This window comes from Amborella trichopoda, chromosome 8, assembly GCF_054954075.1.
Source record: "Amborella trichopoda isolate Santa Cruz 75 chromosome 8, AtrichopodaSantaCruz75HAP2 v2.0, whole genome shotgun sequence".
Lineage (NCBI taxonomy): Eukaryota > Viridiplantae > Streptophyta > Magnoliopsida > Amborellales > Amborellaceae > Amborella > Amborella trichopoda.
In genome coordinates, this window is record NC_142343.1 from 38,379,067 (window position 1) to 38,399,514 (window position 20,448).

Below are 20,448 nucleotides of genomic sequence, written 5' to 3' on the forward strand. Positions count from 1 at the left end.
TAGTATTTGGCAAAATTCGAATCTTAAATTTTTTTTATTAATGGTGATGCAGGTATTTTCAGCTTTTGGTTCTGTACATAAAATAGCTACCTTTGAGAAGACTGCTGGTTTCCAGGTCATTGATTTGGGAGATTTTATAAAGGCAGCTCACAAATTTAATTGTTCCTTTAACAATACTCTTAACATGATTTCATTTCAGGCATTGGTGCAAATTTCTGATTTAGAAATTGCAGTTGCAGCAAAAAATGCACTGGATGGGTGAAGCAGCCCTGAGTGATGTGTAGGTTCCTTGTCCCCATTGATACATATACATGTTCACACAGACATTGTGCTCCCAATTCACACAGACATTATGCTCCCAAATGCTTAGCATTGTTGTTGTATCTATTGAAAGTTAGACAACATTTGTCAAGTATGACTCTTATGATACTAGGTAAAGACATAAAAATTACTAGTAATATGTACGGGCATTGCACATGATATTTAATATTAATCACAAACATATTTATCATCGAATAATATTTTCAATAAAATATTTATAGGGTTAATATTATCTATTTTTCTTCTTTTCACATAGCAAGGTGTTGCGTTTTATTTTTTTAATTTTTTCAATTACTTTTTGGGGACAAAAATTAGTCAGAATTATAAAATTCGAACAAAAAATATTTAATTTTACTAATATCTAATTTTTATAATTATTATAAAAATATATGTGTATAGAAATCGTACTTAGACTTTAGCAAATAAAGGAAAAATTATAAATGTAATATTCTATTAAGAATAAATTATTTCTACATAAAGTTAATTTATTATTTACTATACCTATAGTTACATTACATTATTTTACAATTTATTTATTATAAAATAATAAATATAAATATAAATATCACCTATAACATATTTATTAGCCAACCATGAAGATAAAGAGGAGAGAGAATATGCATAGAAAAATAATAAAATTTTAAAATAATATTATTTGTAATTACAATTATAGAATCTAATTATAACTGTAACATTCTAATAAAAACAATTTATTTTTACTAATACTTACTTTTTACAATTATTATATAACGCAAGGTTTTTTGTTTTTTTTTTTTGAATTACTTTTTGGGGACAAAAAATAGTTATAATTATAATATTTGAACAAAAAATAAATTATTTTTTCCAATATCTAATTTTATAATTATTATAAAAATTGTTCTTAGACTTGAGGGAATCAAGGAAAAATTATAATATAATATTCTAATAAGAATAAAAGTATTCCACTTAAATTTAATTTATTATTTATTATAATTAAAATTACATTACATTATTTTACAATTTATTTATTACAAAATAATAATTGTAAATATAATATGTATATTATATTTATTATCCAATCATTAAGATAAAGAGGAGAGAGGGAGAGTATGCATGAAAAAATAATAAATTAAAATTTTTTAAAATAATAAATTTTGTAATTACAATTATAGAATCTAATTATAATGGTATCGTTCTTATAAAATTAAATTATTCTTACTCTTTACAATTAATTTAGAAATACAATACAAAAAAACTCATCCAAAACACAGTAACACACTGATTTCTTAAATTCAAATCCTACAAAGTTGGAACTTTAAATCACATGAGCTAGAGAGCGACAACAACTCTTTCTCACCAAGAGAAGGCCATCATCATTCAGGATTTAAAATCCTTGACACCCTGACACGATCGGGTAATATAACCATCATTTGTATCACACAAACACATAAAGACGAAAATGTATTGTCCACAGTGACATGCAAACCAGTCAAAAACAACAACAATAAAAGAACATGGAAAGTTCAAATTAGCTGCCTACACTTAAGATTTAGTTAGGAAACCATTTAAAACAAAATCCCAAGGGCATTAGATACAACCAAAAAGCTCACCAAGACAAAGGAATAGAAAATATTAATGAACACAACCTAAATATTAAATACCTTTGGATGTTAATGGTTTTTCATGTAGCAAAGTCGAGTCAAGACCGCAACCAAAAAAATTCTTTACAATAGAGAATGAGAAATTTAAGATGATCATATAAATAAGAAAGAGAGCATGGGAGAGAGAAATTTAGACAGAGATTTTAGAAAAGAGGGAGAGAAAGATTTAGAGAGAATTTGTTGGAGAAGAAAAAACTTTCAAATTTTGTGAGATATTTAAAAAAGAGATGAGAGAGAGGAAGTGAGAGAAAGTAGAGGGACGTGATAGAGAGGAAAATAGAGAGAAAGATAGATATTTATAATCTTTAACTTCTATATCTATCAAGAAAAGAGGGAAATAGGGGAGTGGGTGACACATTTTAAAAAGGAGATAGAGAAAAATCTTATTTACGGAGAGAGATGCGTGGAGAGAGAGTTATAGAGAGGTGGAGTGAGAGATTTTAGGAAAAAGGGAAAGAGATTTTAGAAAAGAGGGAGTGAGAGATGTAGAAAAATTGTAGGGATAGGAGAGAAAGTGAGAGTGGCAGAAAGGAGATTATAAGAAATGATATTTAATATCAAATTAGAAATCATGCTTATCTTTTGATAGAGAGAGATATGTGGAGAGAGAGAGGAAAATTATGCTTATCTTTATAAAAAAAAAAAAAAAAAAAGAGAGTTAGAGAGAGGGAGAGAGGAGATTATAGGAAATAATATATAATATAAAATTAGAAATCATGCTTATCTTTTGATAGATAGATGGAGGGAGATACGTGGAGAGAGAGAGAGGGATAAATGTCTTACCTTGAGAGAGAGAAGAGGCAATTTTGAAAAAAAAAAAGACACATGACACAATAATAGCGAGAGTACCCCTATAGCTTCAATTAGAAATAATGATCATCTTTTTATATAGATAGAGATACGTGGAGAGAGAGAGAGGGATAGATGTGTTACCTTGAGAGAGAGAGAGAGATGGCCATTTTGGAAAAAAAAATGATGTGGGGTAAGAATAGCAAGGGTATCCCTCTCACTTAATATATAATAGATTTAAATGGTTTTAATGTCTCCATACAATAACCTAATCTTATATTGTGTTATCTTTATATATATGATTTTTTTACTCTGTTTTTTTGGAGCCAAATCCGAAATATTTATGATTCCCTAACTCAACTAATTTTTGGCGACATGTATTTTTGACACTATTTTTTGCCTTTGATTTTTTGGAGCAAACCGATTCATATTCTAATTTTCTGATATATTGTTATTAACCGACTTGCTAACTACGTTAGGAACTTAAACTTAATTATTCACCATTAGCTAATGTTTCTAGAAACTTTAGATTAAACAAATCCTTGTAAGTTGGTATTTTGGCTACAGGAGAAGGTGTACAATTTGTTGTGAAGGGAATGCAACATACATGCCCCAATAAAAAAAAAGAAAAGAGACTTTATCAAAACACTCATGAGATCATGTGTCTTTTGCTATAAATTGGTATTTCATGTCACAAATAGATACCGGTAGATTGTTAAATAGCCAACAACATTTACACTTTTGCAACTAATCCAAGTCATAATCACATTTTTTTTTTACGGGGTATATTACAATTAAATCAAAAGATATAGGTAGATTGTTAAATAACTTATCTGGCATGAGTATTTTGATTCATGATTCATGGAAAGTCTTGGCAAATTTTTAGGTTGGTTGCTAACCTAACACAACCCAGTTCTTTTACCCAAGCTTGATATGAGTTAAGAGAAAGTTTAAGGTCATTATCCTTCTTAGACCATCTTATGAGTATTTTGATAAATTTCCCAAATAATAATATAAAAAAGTATATAATAAGACCATTTATAATTGCTACATGAAGGTCACAATTAATATTGACCATGTGATATGAAATTAGACAGTTGCATTTATTCTATTGACTAGGCTGAAAGTTTAAATAATAAAATAAAATCAAACTATGTGACATGCCCAAGCCATTAGATTTCTATCATAAGTAATCGTGAGCTTGAGCTCTTTTTATGATTGATAAATGACCTCATAGTAGACAATCCTTAATAATAGTTTTTAAGTACTCAACTTGGCATTATTTTTGTAAGCTAAATTCATTGTTTGAACATGCATTCATTTAGATCATTTTTCAAGCGAGAAATCAAATATTCCTTTTAGATTGATTGTTCATATGAATAAAAAGAACCGATCTGAGGTCAAATAGATGACCCTCATAAAGTTATTTGCAAATGGGAGCAAAGAGCACAATTTGCCCTTGATAGCACCAAATATTTTTCAAAGTACTTGTTTTTTATCAAATAATAACTAACAGGACATGGTTTCTATGAGTCCTAGGACTCATACGTACATATGCGTCCCCTGTTAATCTATTTTTGAGATGGAATCCGGACCTAATTTTTAGGTATATCTTCATGAATATGTAAAAAAAAAAAAAAGCACTTTTTTTAAGGAAATTTATATACGATTGATCTTTATGTTTTTAAGAAGGACCATTACATACCATGATGTCCTATGCCTCATGGGACACAAATGTAGATATGCCTCCCTTGATGCATAAAGAAATTTTCCTAAGTAATACTTATCTATTTGTAATTTTTTTCATGTTATATACTAATCAAAGTGGCCAGCCCCTTTACTCTCTAGACAAATCCATTTTCTTCCTCCTTTTTCTTGCTTTTAAATTTTTAATTATTTCAACTCCACGTTTTTATTTGAGGAAATGTATATAATAAAACTATTTATTTTTTATAAAAGGAGGCTGCAATTATTATTGACCATTAGATGTGACATCTGGTAGTTGGAGATGTATCATTGACTAGACACAAAGTCCTAATAAAGTTTCTCGAATGTTGTGAGATAATTTAACCCATCGGATTTCACATCCATTGTTAATAGCGATTGTGACGTCCTTGTACCAAAAGTGAATAATATTGTAGTATACCATCCTTTTTATTAATTATATTCCCTATTTCATTTTATTTTAAAACATATTTTCCTTTCTTACATGCATTCCATTATTGTCTTTTTCTTGTATCTACAAAATAATCTTGTTTTACTTATTAATAAGGGTGTAAACTGGTCCGATCAGATCTAACTAGATCCTAGTTGGACTAGGGCAAAACTTAGATCCAACTAGGGTTAGGTCCATGTCATTGTACCTAGACCCGACCTAGACCTAGGTGGGATCCAAGTCATTGGATCAAGATGACGGGTTGGGTCAAGGTTTACATAAATTATTTTTATTTATTATTTATTTGTAATAAATAGATTTTTGTTATCTATATATGATATACATAAATATTGGTTCATATCGGGTCAACCTTAACCCAGGCCAATGCGAGTCGCGTCCAAGTTAAATGGCCTGCACTTGACCCGTAGGCTCCAGTATACGTGTCTAGCCGAGACGGGCCAACTCATCGCATCAAAGGGTCGACACAAGTTTATTTCAACACTCTTTGTTAACATTTGGGGTGGGAACCAAGTCTGGTCCACATGTGGACCAGATGAGTAGACCCAATTGGGTCTGGGTCTAGACCTAGATACTACTCCTAATGAGTCGGGCCTAGGTCTACTTGGCCTAGACCAGACCCAAGTCAGGTCTAGGTCCGAGTCCAACTTGAACCCTATGGGATTCGGTTGGGTCGCAGATGGGGACAAACCTTTCGACATGATTCGATATTATGTTTGTAAGGTACATATAAATTTATGTAACTACGTTATTAGATTTGGAGAAGATGAAGAACTTAGGAAAGTCTCTAGAGAGAACCAATGTCGATCAATTCTCATTAAGGAGGAATGAAACCCTAAAAGGGTTAATATACAAATACGTATTTAGTCCCTACACAAATATACTATGGCAATAAAGGACAACTGAAAAATGTACATTTTATTTTAGGAAAATATCTCCATATCCCCTATTTTTAGGTTTCATTTTTTGATAAACTCAAGGCTTCAAAAGATATCTTCCAACCCCTTGCCAACTTTAAACATATTTTTTAACCTAAACAAATGTAAGAAAGACATGATCTTTCTAAACCCAATCATTTCTCTCTCTTCACTTATATATCCCAAATTTATTCCTTTCTCTCTCTTCCGTTGTCTCTCTCTCTTCCCGTGTCTCGCACGCTCTCTCTCTTCCCTTATCTCTCACTCTCTCTTCCCCTGTTTTTTCAAACATCTCACTCTCTCCTCTCGGTAACCTCTCACCTTAGAAGAAATAAGAACTACAAATTTTATTCCTTAAGATATTTTTTAAAACCTTGGGTCTATTGTGAAATGAAACTTAAAAATAGGGGGTATGAAGATATTTTCCCTTTTATTTTTATACACACATTATTATCCCCCTCAAGCTGATGTGGACATGAGTAAAGCATTAGCTTGTCTAATAGAAAATCATGGTGTGTCTGAGTAACTGATTTGGTGAAAATATCAATAATTTGTGTACTAGAAGAAACATATGCCATCAAGATAGTGGCCGCAAACATACTGGCAATCCACATTAATATGCTTTATTTGCTCATGAAAGACTAGATTAAATGCAAATTTAATCACACTTTGGTTATCTGCATATAATGTTGTGGGATTTGAAATAGTAATACCAAAGTCACTGAGAAGAGCACGAACCTAAATAATCTCACTAGCAACGGATGACATAGCATAATATTCAGCTTTAGTGCTTGACTTGGAGACCGTATCTTATTTTTTGCTCTTCCATGATATTAAGGATGATCCAGGCAATATACAATATCTTATAGTAGAGTGACAAGTGTCTGGATCACCTGCCCAATTTGTATATGCATATCCACAAAGATCTAAAGACGATGTGGAGGTAAAAATAATCCACGATTGGAAGTGCCTCGAACATAGAGCAAAATTAAGTGAACCGCTGAGACATGTGGTTGTCGAGGATCTGAAACAAACTAGCTCACAACATGGATATCATATGCAATAACTGGACGTATCATAGTGAGATAGATGAGGGAGCCTACAAGTTTGTGATACATTGTAGGCTTTGGAAGATCATTACCAACATGTGCAGAAAGTTTAACATTGAGTTCCAGGAGTGTAACAACAACCTTCGCATCATTCAATCGGGTATTTGAAACAAGATCAACAATATACTTATGTTGATGAATATAAAAACCATGCTTAGAACGAGTGATCTCAAAGCCAAGGAAGTAAGATGCTTCTAAAAGGTCCTCCATTTGAAATTTTTCTTGCAATCGTAGCTTCACATCTTTGATGGAAGTAAAATCATCTCCAAAGATGATAATATCATCAACATATAGTAAAACAATACAAATTCCAACCTTTGTGGTACGAATAAACATAGAGTGCTCGTGTTTACTTTGAATGAAATCAGTTGCAAGAATGATAGCTCGAAAACGCTCAAACATAAATTGCCTTATGACCATAAATTGCCTTATGAAGTCGACAGACTAAAGATGTACTTTGAGCAACAAACCCAGGTGGTTAGCGCATATAAACTTCCTCTTGAAGTTCTCCATTAAGAAAGGCATTTTTGACATCCATCTGCTATATAGGTCAGTCACGAATGGATGTATGTGCAAGAAGAGTATGAATTGTAGTCATCTTAGGCGTAACCTTGTGCAACTAATTGTGCTTTGTGTCGGTCAAGAGTGCCATTAGTTAAACTCATTTACTACAAATGATATACTTGTTAGGGGGCAATGTAACTAAATCACAAGTGTGATTCGGCCTCTAAAGCTGCAATTACCTCATTCATCGCCATGTGCCAACATTGGAGTTTAGATGCCTGAGAATAAGAGGATGGCTCGAAAGAAGGGGTTTGTAGTGGTTGTTGGAAAACATGTATGGGATGAGCTGATCATTGGCAAGTTAAGACAATTAGGAAAAACAGACTTACGAAGAGACCGTCGAAGTTGCTGATATACAGTAGGCAGATCAACAACTGGAGGTAATATATGATCAGCACTAGGAAGAGCTAGCTCATTTGAGTGACGACCTACAATACTAGGAATGCCGAATCTAGGCAGGATTGAAAAATCAGGTGTATGTACGAGTGTAAATGATGTTGATGAAAAGGTATATTTTCAAAAAAGGTAACATGTTGTAAGATTCTCACACAATTAATAGTAGGATCAAAGCAGCGATATCCCTTTTAATTGGTTGCATAGCCCACAAACATGCACTTGATAGACTTAAGTGAGAGTTTATCCCGTGCAAGAGAAGGAAGAAGAACAAAACAATTGCACCAGTAGTTAGGGGTTTTTTAAAAAACTTATGAAACTATGAAACATTTTCTAGAACATGAGTAGGAGGAAGATTTACAAGATACACAACAGTGGAGATTTCTTCAGCCCACATATTCTTTGGAGAATTAGTGCTTATAAGAAGAGAGCGAGCAATTTCAAGGATATGCCGATATTTTCTTTCTGCGACTCCATTCTGTTAACGGGTATGAGGGTATGAACGTTGATGAATAATGCCACATATACGAAGATATGCCTGAAATTCATTAGATAGGTATTCCCCCCCTAAATCTGACCTATAGACTTTAATATTTTTTTCAAATTGATTTTTAAGCATACTATGGAAGTCTTTAAATACACTGAACACATTTGATTTATGTTTGAGAAAATAAACCCATATGTACTTAGAAAAATCATCAATAAATGTCACATAATAAGAAAACCCACTAATGGAAGGAATAGAAGCAGACCCCCACACATCAGAGTGCACTAAAGAAAAAGGGCTTGTACTTTTACTATTATTATGGGGGAAAAGTAGAGCCACGTGTTTTATCAACTTACAACTCTCACACACAATATATTTATTAACCTTTTTATTGGAAAAGACAGTAGGTAAAAGTCCAGAATTCAAAAGGGATAACATTTTTTGAGAATGTAGATGACCTAACCTACAATGCTAAATATACCAAAGGGAATTTGATTGGCTTATTTCATGAGAAACGGGGGAAATGTGGCAAACAGGCAGGGCTTGTGAAAGGTAAGAACGAGCCTCATTAAAATAAATTGTGAAGAGCCGACCTTTCTTAGTGCCTTTCCCAATCACCTTCCCGGTTGCTTGATCCTACACCGCACAACCTTTATTAGAAAATGATACAAAACACTTATTGTCAACTAATTGCTCAACAAATATCAAATTAAAAGGAATGTTGGGAATATGATGGACATCCCGAGTAATAAGGAATGACCAGATGGACCAGGGATAATGGTATTACCAGAGTGAGTAACATGAAGAAAACATCCACTAGCAGTAAAATAAGTCATTTTATCAAAATGATGTGTCACAAAGGATAAGTGAGAAATTTATCATGTCAAATGGTTAGATGCTCTTGAGTCTATGATCCAAGTATTTGAAAGAGCATTTGAATTACCCAAAAAGCCCATAGCAGATAAGGCATGAGCAAGTTGCTTAAGTGTATTTGAGTCCGTAAAGAGAAAACCTGGAATAGATGGAGGAACTATAGATGATGAAAGTGTAGATGAAGAGTGGGAGTCAGCAAAAACAACATCCTCCATGGTGACTGAATTAAAAATAGAGGCCAATGTAGCTAATTGAGTAGACCCACATATAGAAGCCTTTCCATGAGCCTGAGGTCTCTTTCGACAATCAACAATTACATGGCCAGACTTTTTGCAATAATTGCAAAAATATTGCTTCTTACAATGTGCAGCGATGTGTTCTATTTGTTTACATATATTGCATTGAACTTAGCCAAAGTTGAAACCCTTGTTAGAGTTATTGGGTATAGCTAAATCCACATTAGTGATGTTTGGTGAATTGGATTTGCAAATTCCAAAAGAGCTTAAGTCTCCTCAGCAAGGAGATCTGATAGGGCATCAGCATCATCTAGTGATGAAGCAGGAGTGCGGTGAAGAATAGATGCTCTCATATTTTCGAACTCTGATCACAACCCCATTAGAAAATAAAATAAACAAGTCTGATTTCTTGCTTTAGTGACTGCCTCGTTAGGTGACTTTGTCTCCATCGAGTCCATCTCATTCCATATGTCCGATAGGGAATTGAAATAGTCTTGGACAGTAGAATACCCTTGTTGTGTTTTCATACTTTCTATTTCAAGTGCATTGAGACGAGCCGTGTTTGTTTGAGAGTAAATCTCCTTCAAATAATCCCACATGGCTTTGACACTAAGTTAATATGTGAGGTTGCGCCAAATTTTGTGCGCAACCGAATTCATGATCCATGTAACAATGCAACTATTAATAGCAAACCAATCATTGTGCCCATTCTCATTGGTAGGTTAGGGTATAGAGCCATCAACATAGCCCCATAATTTTATTCTTATAAGAAAGCGTTGCATCTGGAAAGGCAACAAGCAATAGTTCTTCCCATCAAGACGCACATAAATAGTAGCACTTTCTGTGTTATTTTTGAATTTCATGATATGAGAGAGAGAGAGAAAAGCAAGAGAATAAGTGAGTTGTGAAATGGGGTTTTTGGAGATGTTAAAGCTTGACTTACAGAGAACAAAAATATAAGTGCGGACTAGAGAGAGAGAATGTTGAGGATTCTGAAGTATAAACGAGATGGAGAAAGTTGAGAGGGAAAGTAGGAAAGTAGTTAAAAGAAACCCTTGAGAGAGGAGGAGCCGTTGGAAGAGACCTAAGAGAGAGCAGATGGAGTAAAGATATATGAATTAAAAGGGGCTGGATTTGCATGAAAAAGGGACTGGATTTGCATGAAAAGGGGCCAAATAAAAAGTTCTCAGAAGTGGGAAAAAGAAATAGGTTGCTTAACTAAAGGAGTTGAGAGAGAGAGAGAGTAGGGTGCCCACCAAGAATGTCAAAAAGCTTTGTTTATCATGAGATTTGTAAAGCATAAAATTTGCAAGGTAAACAAAAATCGTAGAGAAAATAACAAATTTTATTTGATTACCAACCTTCACAAAAAGGACGATTTGTGAGCAGCAACAGAGAAGAGATGGTCGGATCAATTCTCATTAAGGAGGAATGAAATCCTAAAAAGGGTTTATATACAAATGAAGATGAAGAACTCAAGAAAGTCTCTAGAGTGAAACAATCTCGATCAATTCTCATTAAGGAGGAATGAAACCTAAAAAGGTTTATATACAAATACATATTTAGTATATACCACATTACCCAACACAAATATATTATGGCAATAAAAGACAACTAAAAAATATACATTTTATTTTTATTTTTATACACACATTATTATACGTACTATAAAAATATACAACATTTTTAATGTTTTTTTTTTTCCAGATTTCCAATTGACATGGACTCGACCTAGATCTGGGTCAGGTCCACGACTTACCTAAACGTAGTCAACCTGGATGAACCTACCTACTCTCAACCCTAATTAACATGTCTTACTCTTCTTCTCATGAATAACTCGTACTTTAGAGTTCAAATATGTTCTACGAGCAGAGATGCAACACCCACTTTATCTCTCTCAATCACTTGAGAAATCTCTCTGTTTCTTATCTCTACCTGCTTTCCATTCTCAATCACTTGAGAAATCTCTCTGTTTCTTATCTCTACCTGCTTTCCATTCTTTTTCTGTAATCTAATATGCCTAGCTTCTCATTGTCATGTTGTTTCTTAGTTTCCTACCATTTTATCTTGTTATATTTTTCTAGGAATTAAGTTTTCACTTTTTATTTTCATTTCTATTTTTGTAATCATTACCACTAATGTCTTTCTATAAAGCTTCACTTATTTACTTTTGGGCAACTTTTTATACTTCCCCTACTGCATAAAACTCGTATGCTTCCCCTATCGAACCGTCCATTCTGAATGGACGAAGATGGCTCTTATCACAATGTCACGTATCCACACTATCTAATTTTTACTTTTATTTTTACAAGCTATTTTGATACCAAATTTTGGGAGTCCACTCATCTCTTAAAGTCTCACATGTAAAAAATATAAAGAAATATTTACGATAAAATGAAATAACCAAAATACACCTAAAAGTTTAAAGACTATTTTGATCATTATATTTTATCAAAAATTATTTTTAATATTTTTATAAGGTTCGCCCCATTGATATGATGCCACGTACCAAATTTCTTATTCATTTAATTTGTAAAAAAAAACACTAAAAGTAAAATACTCTGAGGCATCAGATCTAGATCTTCGTGACTCACTTGATCTAAATTGGACGGCTGGATGAGGAGTATCTTCTATACAGTAGGAGAAACCTGTAATAATCCTAAAAAAAAAAAAAAAAAAAAACTTTTAATAAGTGATGGTCCATATGAGTATGATAGTCCTTAGGGACCATCACCATTTTCAAAGCTTTTAGTTTGAATTTGTTTTGTTTGCTGCTACCTTGCCATGTCCAGTGGACGTGGGCTTTAAGCGTATAAGAGGTAATATAAACGTTACACCTCGTGTATGAGGTGTAACTTAATAAAATATTATTATAAGGTATCGTAAGAGTTTAAATACGAGAGGCGAGGACTCCCACCCTAGAAAATTTTGAGGTCTCTCTCTCTCTAGCCGAATTTTTATCGGAAGCTCCCTCTCAAAATATTTTAGGTAAGTGACATCGTCTTCTTGAAAAATAGTCTGTTTTTAATAAATAGTGATATTTCCGTCCAAGATCTTTATTTTATAAGTTTTGTGTGTAAGTGACCTCATTGTCTCAAAAAATAATTCATTCTTTTTAAAAATAAAATGAAATAATTATTTCCGCTTATTATCTTGAATTTTAGGCACGATAAAGTTTTATCCGCACACGACCTCATTATCTTGAAAAATAATCTTTTTAATAAAAATTGTGATATTTTATCTATGTTATAAATTTTAAATGCTGTAAATTCTTAGAAAAATAAATTTATTTATTTATCTTGCCTATTGTTAGAAAATTTTAGATAGTATCAAATTATTACAAATAAATGTGATATTTCTGCTTTTAGTAACATTGTGAGATTTCTTTCTACTGTTTTTAGATATTTAGACATTGTGAATTTCATGTGCAAATAACTGCCTTATTATTTGAAAAATGATATTTTTGCATTTGATTATAGCATTGTTGTGAAATGTTTATTTGCAAATTAACATCCCATAAATTGTGATAATTCTGTATTCTTGAATTTCTATAAGAGTTTTTCTATACATATTAGATTGGCAATTATGCTAGAATGTCTTTACGAACTGCTACCTTTCTAAATTTGAGCCCAAAATATTTGATTGGTTGAAATGTTATTGAAAGTGACTGTTATTAATGGTGTCAGTGAGATTCATATTAATGATTTTAGTGATATGTTTAGTACATGATATTTGCTGCTTTCGAATGTTTAAAGAGATTTAGAAATAATTTAAGTATGCAAGTGGACTCATCCGGTTCACCGGTGAGGTATAAGTGGACCTATCCGGGACGCCGGTAGGGATTAAGTGAACTCATCGGTATGCCGGTGAGGTATAAGTGGACCTGCATGGATTAAGTGGACCTATCTGGGATGCCGATAGGGATTAAGTGGATCCATTAGGACGCTGATGGGGTATATAGGTGACCTACTTGGGACGCCAATAGGGTATTTTGTGAAATCCTTTGAATTATGCACTGCCGTTAAAGTGTTATATGCATTTCAATTATTCGGATTATACTTAATTATGCATTTATTGAAAGTGAAATTGTTGATGCATTTCTGTTAATAGATCTTCTTTTTGAAAATATTGATATCTTTCAACCATGATTATTTTTAGGATTATGATGATCACTTACTGAGTAGCCAAACTCATCAAACTATGGTAAACATTTTTTCAAGATAACTGCGGATTCATTTTGAGTGCTAGTCAAAATCAACATTGGAAGATATTGTTGTTGTGCTAGCTTTCTTTATTTACTTTGTAAGACCTCGCCACTATAAATTTATCCTATCAAGAGATGTATATATGTTTTGGACTGTCACATCTCAAGAATATCTGTATTGAAGTTTTTTGGGGTGTGACAAAACCTTTCTCTTTACTTATTACAAAACATCTATATTGCTTTCTTGGGACCCAGTCCCCTCCATGATACTCATGTTTCCCCACAAAAAGTTTATACTTAGAAGGGTGGTTATGCCTCATGCATGTCTAAGTTTAGATCATTAGATGTGTAAGTCTTATTTCTAATATAAAATTACGTACCTTGTTCATGCAAATCCTGAATGGTTCACAAATTGAATTCATCATGGACTCAATAATGAATTGCAACCTACTTTAGGTTCTAAAAAAGTACTATCATGTGTGATCCAAAACCGTTGTTCTTAAGAAAAAGCATGTGAAAAAGATTGAAGAACCATAAATAAGCTATGTCAGCAAAATAATCATCTTTCCAAAATTTTCAAGTTCATATAGGAACTTGACATTTTGATCCAAATCTTGAGTTTAAATATTCTTTAGGAAGACATATCAAATCACTTTGCTGATGAGCCATGCCATGTGAAATGTTTTCCAGATCATGAAGGAACATTTATTTAAGTTCAAAAGTTACTTTCATACTTGCCCTAATTTCATCAATGTAGGATATAAACTTGTTCAAATCTCGTCAAAAAAGTTCAAATACATATATCAGGGCTTCTAGATCATATTCTAGAACAAACCATATTCATTCGAACTTGAAACTATCAAATTCGATAATTCGCCGCAATCCTAAGGACGAAGACATAGAGCTTCGCAGTGAACATTGAAAGTGGGTCTTTTATCTTCAAAGCTTATGAAATTTGCTCCATAGACTAATCCAGCTTATAAAAGCATAGCTCAACAATTTTCAGTGCATCTCATGGCCATTAGGGCCTAGTTTTGAAGGTTTTAAAGGAGCATGCAGAGAGACAACTTGCTGTAGATCCTCAACAAGGCTATATACAACTGCATCAGCGCTTCAGAGACTTGATCAGACCTTGTCCAAATCGCTTGAAATTTGGTTGAAATCTATTAAAGCTATGTCCACGCTTTCTTTCAAACAATTTGAATATCATCCTGCCTAAATCGAAAGTTTGTTGCAAGCCTTTAGCAGTCATACATTCCACCGGCGAAGCTCCAAAACACCCTTTAAATCTTATTCCAAATCCCACAAAACTCAACATATTAATGATGTACGCATCAAACATGAACCCAAAACTTCTGATTTTGGAGCATAGACTTTTAATGCATATGCCAAGGGTATGTCCAGAGATTTAGTCCATTTGAGAATCGGTCATGGCTGTCTGAATCCAAGAATATATATGGTCATTTCCTGATTGTAATTATGCCTAGATTTTATTGCAATAAACACCGAAAACTTGCATATGTTTCCACACTACTAGCGTCTTATGCTTGAGTACCAAACGCTTGCACACATTTACTAGACACAGTATTCTTGTGTTTACCTATATAAATTGCCTAAAATCACGTATTCATAACAACACCATAGACATCTTTTTCAATGTCCTAATACTTGACAACATTGATGTTATTCTTTTTCAAAAGGCACTGAAAAGGGGCTGGGGTCGTGGTGGTAGCATCCCACAAACTGGTTTCCATTACTACGGACACCACCACATTAATACCTTCATAAAACTTATTTGTAAACTATTTGTAAAAACGAATAGGGACTTGTCATCTTTCCCACTCAATTATTAGGAAAAAAAAGGCACACCCTTGAAAAAACAGGAACATTTATTCCAAAGGACGGAAGTTTGTTTATCTTACATTTTGTATCAATTTGTCCAATAATATCACCTGATGTGGATAACTCAGATCCAATTCCCTAATTCGATTTCCAAGATCTGGATGGTTGATGTGTGCATTCTTTCATTTCTATTTTTTCTCGACGAATCCTCTTGAATTGAAATTTTGGGATAGGTGTACCTAACCTAAGTGTGGACTTGCACATACGCAGTTTGATCTTGATTGGACGGTAGAGAGTGTATATGGTAATAATATATTTTATTATTAATATTATTTTCTATTGATCGGTTTAGGCTGAAAATTTGAGGGTATATGTGCATCATCTCCTCACACCTTTAAAAAAGAAAAAAACAGAATCATTCTATGAAATTAAAATAACCAAAATATCCCTAACAATTGAATGGTATTTCAGTCATTTTATTTTCAGCGAATCACTTTTTCAACAGGTGCGTGTGCATGAGAAGTGCGCATGCCTCAAGTTTGAGCTTGATTTGATTTGTAGAAAAATAAATTAAATTCAAAAGCCTCGAGTGAAGTTAAAATATAGAAGTTTAGGGTATGTTGTAGGATGTCTTATTGCTTTTTCACAAAAAAATGAATCCAAACTATTTTATCTAGAGAGATATTTTTTGATAGAATAGAGAAAATCCATATATTTTGAGACATTTTAGACAAAAATATATGAAAGTAGAGATAAATATATTCTAATTTACAAATATATTCTAATTTACATTAGGCTATTTCTATTAGATATATAATTCTTAAACAAAAATATTACATTATGAGTAAATCCATATATTTTGAGAGATTTTAGAAGAGAAATATATCATAGAATATATATTATTAAAATATATGAAAATAAAAATAAAAATATTCTAAATTATATTAGGTTATTTCTATTAGATATATAATTCTTAAATTAAAATATTAACTCGTGAATAACTTAAGGCCAATTAAATATATTCCAACTCATGATATTATTATATTATTTATTTAAGTATCATGATTTCAATAATAAATATTTCAAATAATAATAGTAAATAGTATAATATATTACATATAAATATTAAAATTATATAATAATATATCATCATTATCAGCATCAGATATATAATATAATATTAAGATGTTAATATAATATTGTAACAAGGGAAAGCTTTCTATGTTTCTCCTACAACATAGAAGTTCTATCGTCACCCTTATCCAACCGTCCATTTTTGAATGGAGGGCTAAGATTGCCCCAATCACAATGTCACATCACTGTTTTATTTTTAATTTTTTTTTCTATAAACTGTTTTGACACCAAAATTTGGACGTCCATTCTTCTATTAAACTTTCAATAAAATAAAATAACCAAAATACCCTTAAAAGTTTCAAGGGGTATTTTGGTCATTATTTTTTATCGAAAATTTATTGGTATTATTTTTTTTTATAGGTGCGCCCCAATGAGAAGATGACATGTATGAAATTTTATATTAAGAAAATTTGCATTAAAAAAACTAAAAATAAAATACTTTGAGATGTCGGATCTAAGATCAAACGGTGAGTGGCTCTCTTGATAAAAAATGGACAGCTGGATGGTAGAGGAAGGATAGAACTTCTATGTTGTGGGGGGAACATAGAAGGCTTTCCCTTTTAAGTAGTGATAATATACGTTATTATTATTATTATTATTATTATTATTATTATTATTATTATTATTATTATTATTATTATTATTATTATTATTATTATTATATAGCATCAAAATAACTTATTATGATATAATAATAATACTAATGGTGAGGACGATATTTCACAAGAAATATTTCAAATGTAAATAAATAATGAACAACATGAATGCTATAAAATAATAATTTGATTATCATAATGGTTATGTAATATTATAATATCATAATTTATATACTAGTTGAATGATCTTAAAACGAGCTGAGTATTTCATGTAACAATTTTTTTCTTTCCTTTTTTTTTTTTTTCCTAGAAGATGATAAAGAAAAATCATTTGTGTAAGCCCGAGGCGGTGCATCCTTCTACAGTCATTACAACTAAAAATATAGTATATAAAAATAAAAAATTTATTTTTCATTTATAAATTATAAAATATTATATTTTTAATATTCACGATCACTGTGGCCTAGATCATCGATGTCTAAAAATAAAGCCATTTTCAAGATGTACTTAGACGGTGAATGCACATACATAAATGAGATTGAAATGCCATCATAATTTTATGTAATGAGACACACACACGTGAAACAATAACCTTTCACTATGATTAACCTAAGAAGTCTATGTTTCGTTTTTTTAGGAAAATTGTTTCATGTGGGCCGGATGGCATGACTATATGCGGTAAAACAAGTGTAAAGCATCCATCTCAAAGATGGACGCAAGTAGGTGTTCCATCTAGAAACAATAAAAACTAATGGTTTGAATATTTTCTTATTAGAATTATTATTTTTAGTGTTTAAAATTTATTTATTTTTTCATATTCATGATCTCCATGTTAGAGATTACCTATCCTTAAAAATTACCAAAAATCCATCTAAAAAATAGATTTATTAATAGGCCCACATTTATACAAATGAGAGCTTGGCCGCATAGAAATCGGGTCCTTTTTTAAAACAAGCCTCTAAAGGACAGGAGATTACCTATCCTTAAAAATTAAGTCCAAAAATCTATCTAAAAAATAGATTTATTGATAGGCCCACATTTCTACAAATGCGAGCTTGGCCGCATAGAAATCGGGTCCTTTTTTAAAACAAGCCTCTAAAGGACAGTCTCAAATGGACCTTTAATAAATCTATTAGAGTATGCAACTCAGGAAAGCTTGCACAATTCTTCAATCATGGCCCAGTCACATTGTAGATTTTCAAAATCAGGAATAATGTTAGAAAAATTGGGCGATCTAACTGGTAACTGCTCAGTTAGCTTGGAACTGGTTTCGGGCGGTTTTGGTGATCAACTGGTATTTAATTTTTTTAAAAAAAAGTAAACAAAATCTCAAAAATAAAGAATTTGGTTTGTAATACATTTTTTTAATGTTCTTTACATTATGTTAAATATTAAAAATCATTTTGGTCATTGATATTTACTTTTATATCTTCCTATCTTTTTTGAAATTTTTTAAAAATACCCCTAAGCATAAATCGATTCTTTAAAATCCATTTTTCCCATTAATTTTCGCCTTCATTTGGATGTATTTTGTTTTAATCCTTCTTTATATGTTTTTCATATTTTCGTAGATTTTTTTGTATTTTTTTTATTTGTTTCAACAATTTTTTGACCTTCCAGAACTTGCCCGATTAGAACGGTTAAATTGGCCGGTTTACCGATTAGTCCAATTAAACTGCTTCCGTCCCCATGTTCGGTTAACCTTTCTGATTTGATTTTACGAACACTGGTCGGGGGTGCTAAATACCTCTAAAACAAAGAGAGCAGCTCGTCCCTCCACGTCGAATTGTTAAATCTAAGGGGTCATTCGAGTTTTGATGAAGTTCGAGTTGTCTTTCGGGAACTCAATTTTACTCTAAAAAATGGAAGGGTAAAGTTATATCTAGAAAGTAGACGTTATCGTAGTTATTTTTAACTTTGTCAAGCATTTTAAGCCTTGGCAATGCATTCTAGACTTTGGTCATCCACTTCAACCTTGGTTATGCATTTCTACATGAACTATACATATTGACCATATGAAAGGGATGGGGTCGTGGAGGCAGCATCTCCACGCCTCGTCACCATATTGTGGTTTCTATTTTTATCAATAATACGATTTCACTAATACTTTTAAAAATCTAACTCTTAATCTACTTAATCTACTAATACCATTATTGGTGGGGCCTGTTTTTCCCGCCTCCCAATAACGGGTGGTTGAGGACTGTCATTCCTCTGGTTGAACTGTCGAAATTTTGATTGACTTCGAGAGGAGAAACGACACGCGATAACTGTTTCTTATTGACATTGGATGGCTGAGATATCATGATACAAGTAGATACTAGTGTTGCACATTCTGTATCTTTGTTTTTTCTTCAAGTTGGAATAACCAACTCAAAAGATATTAAACAAAGCTTCCACACTAAGTGGTGGGGGTTTAGAAGACACTAACTAAAGGTCATTACTACTGGTTGATTTGTCAAACACCACATGTATAAGCACACTTGAAAGTTGAAACTGTCACTTTTGACTAAAACAAAGAACACATGCAAATATAGGGGAGGGAAGCAAAGAACAAGTTTGAGAGTGCTTTCTAGACGATAAAGATGTGGGGATGGGGATGCCAAGGAGAAGAAAAATTACATTTAAAGAGGTTAGTTCAAAAGCAAACAAAGCAACGAAAAGCACATATGAAGAGGAAGTTCAAAAAGAGAGAAAAAAATAAAAAAAGGGAAAAAAAAAAGAAGAGGACTGCTTTTGTGCCAAAAAGGAGGGGAAGTAGTGAAAACAACTTAGAAGAGGAAAATTGGTTGGGTAATAAAAGGAGGGGGGAGTGTGGGTTTGGAAGAGGAGATTCATAAGGAAGGGGAAAAGGCACCAAATGTGGTCGGTATAAAGAATGTGGAGAAAAAAAAAAGTAAGGAAACTGCCTAACACAACTCAAGAGAAGAGTCCAAAATAACATCATGGTGAGAAAGCACTTCACGCATGTTTAACATGCTCAAGAGCCCATATGTTTGATTGAGATATGGGAGCCAATTTGATAAAGGAAGAAATTTATACGAGTTCAACACTTAAAAATGTAGAATTAAGGTCCACTTCTAAAATCTTTTGAAAAAAGTTGTTTTGATATTAAAAAAATATATAATTGATCATCTCAACATAGAGATGCATAAATATACAAGTCTTAAAAA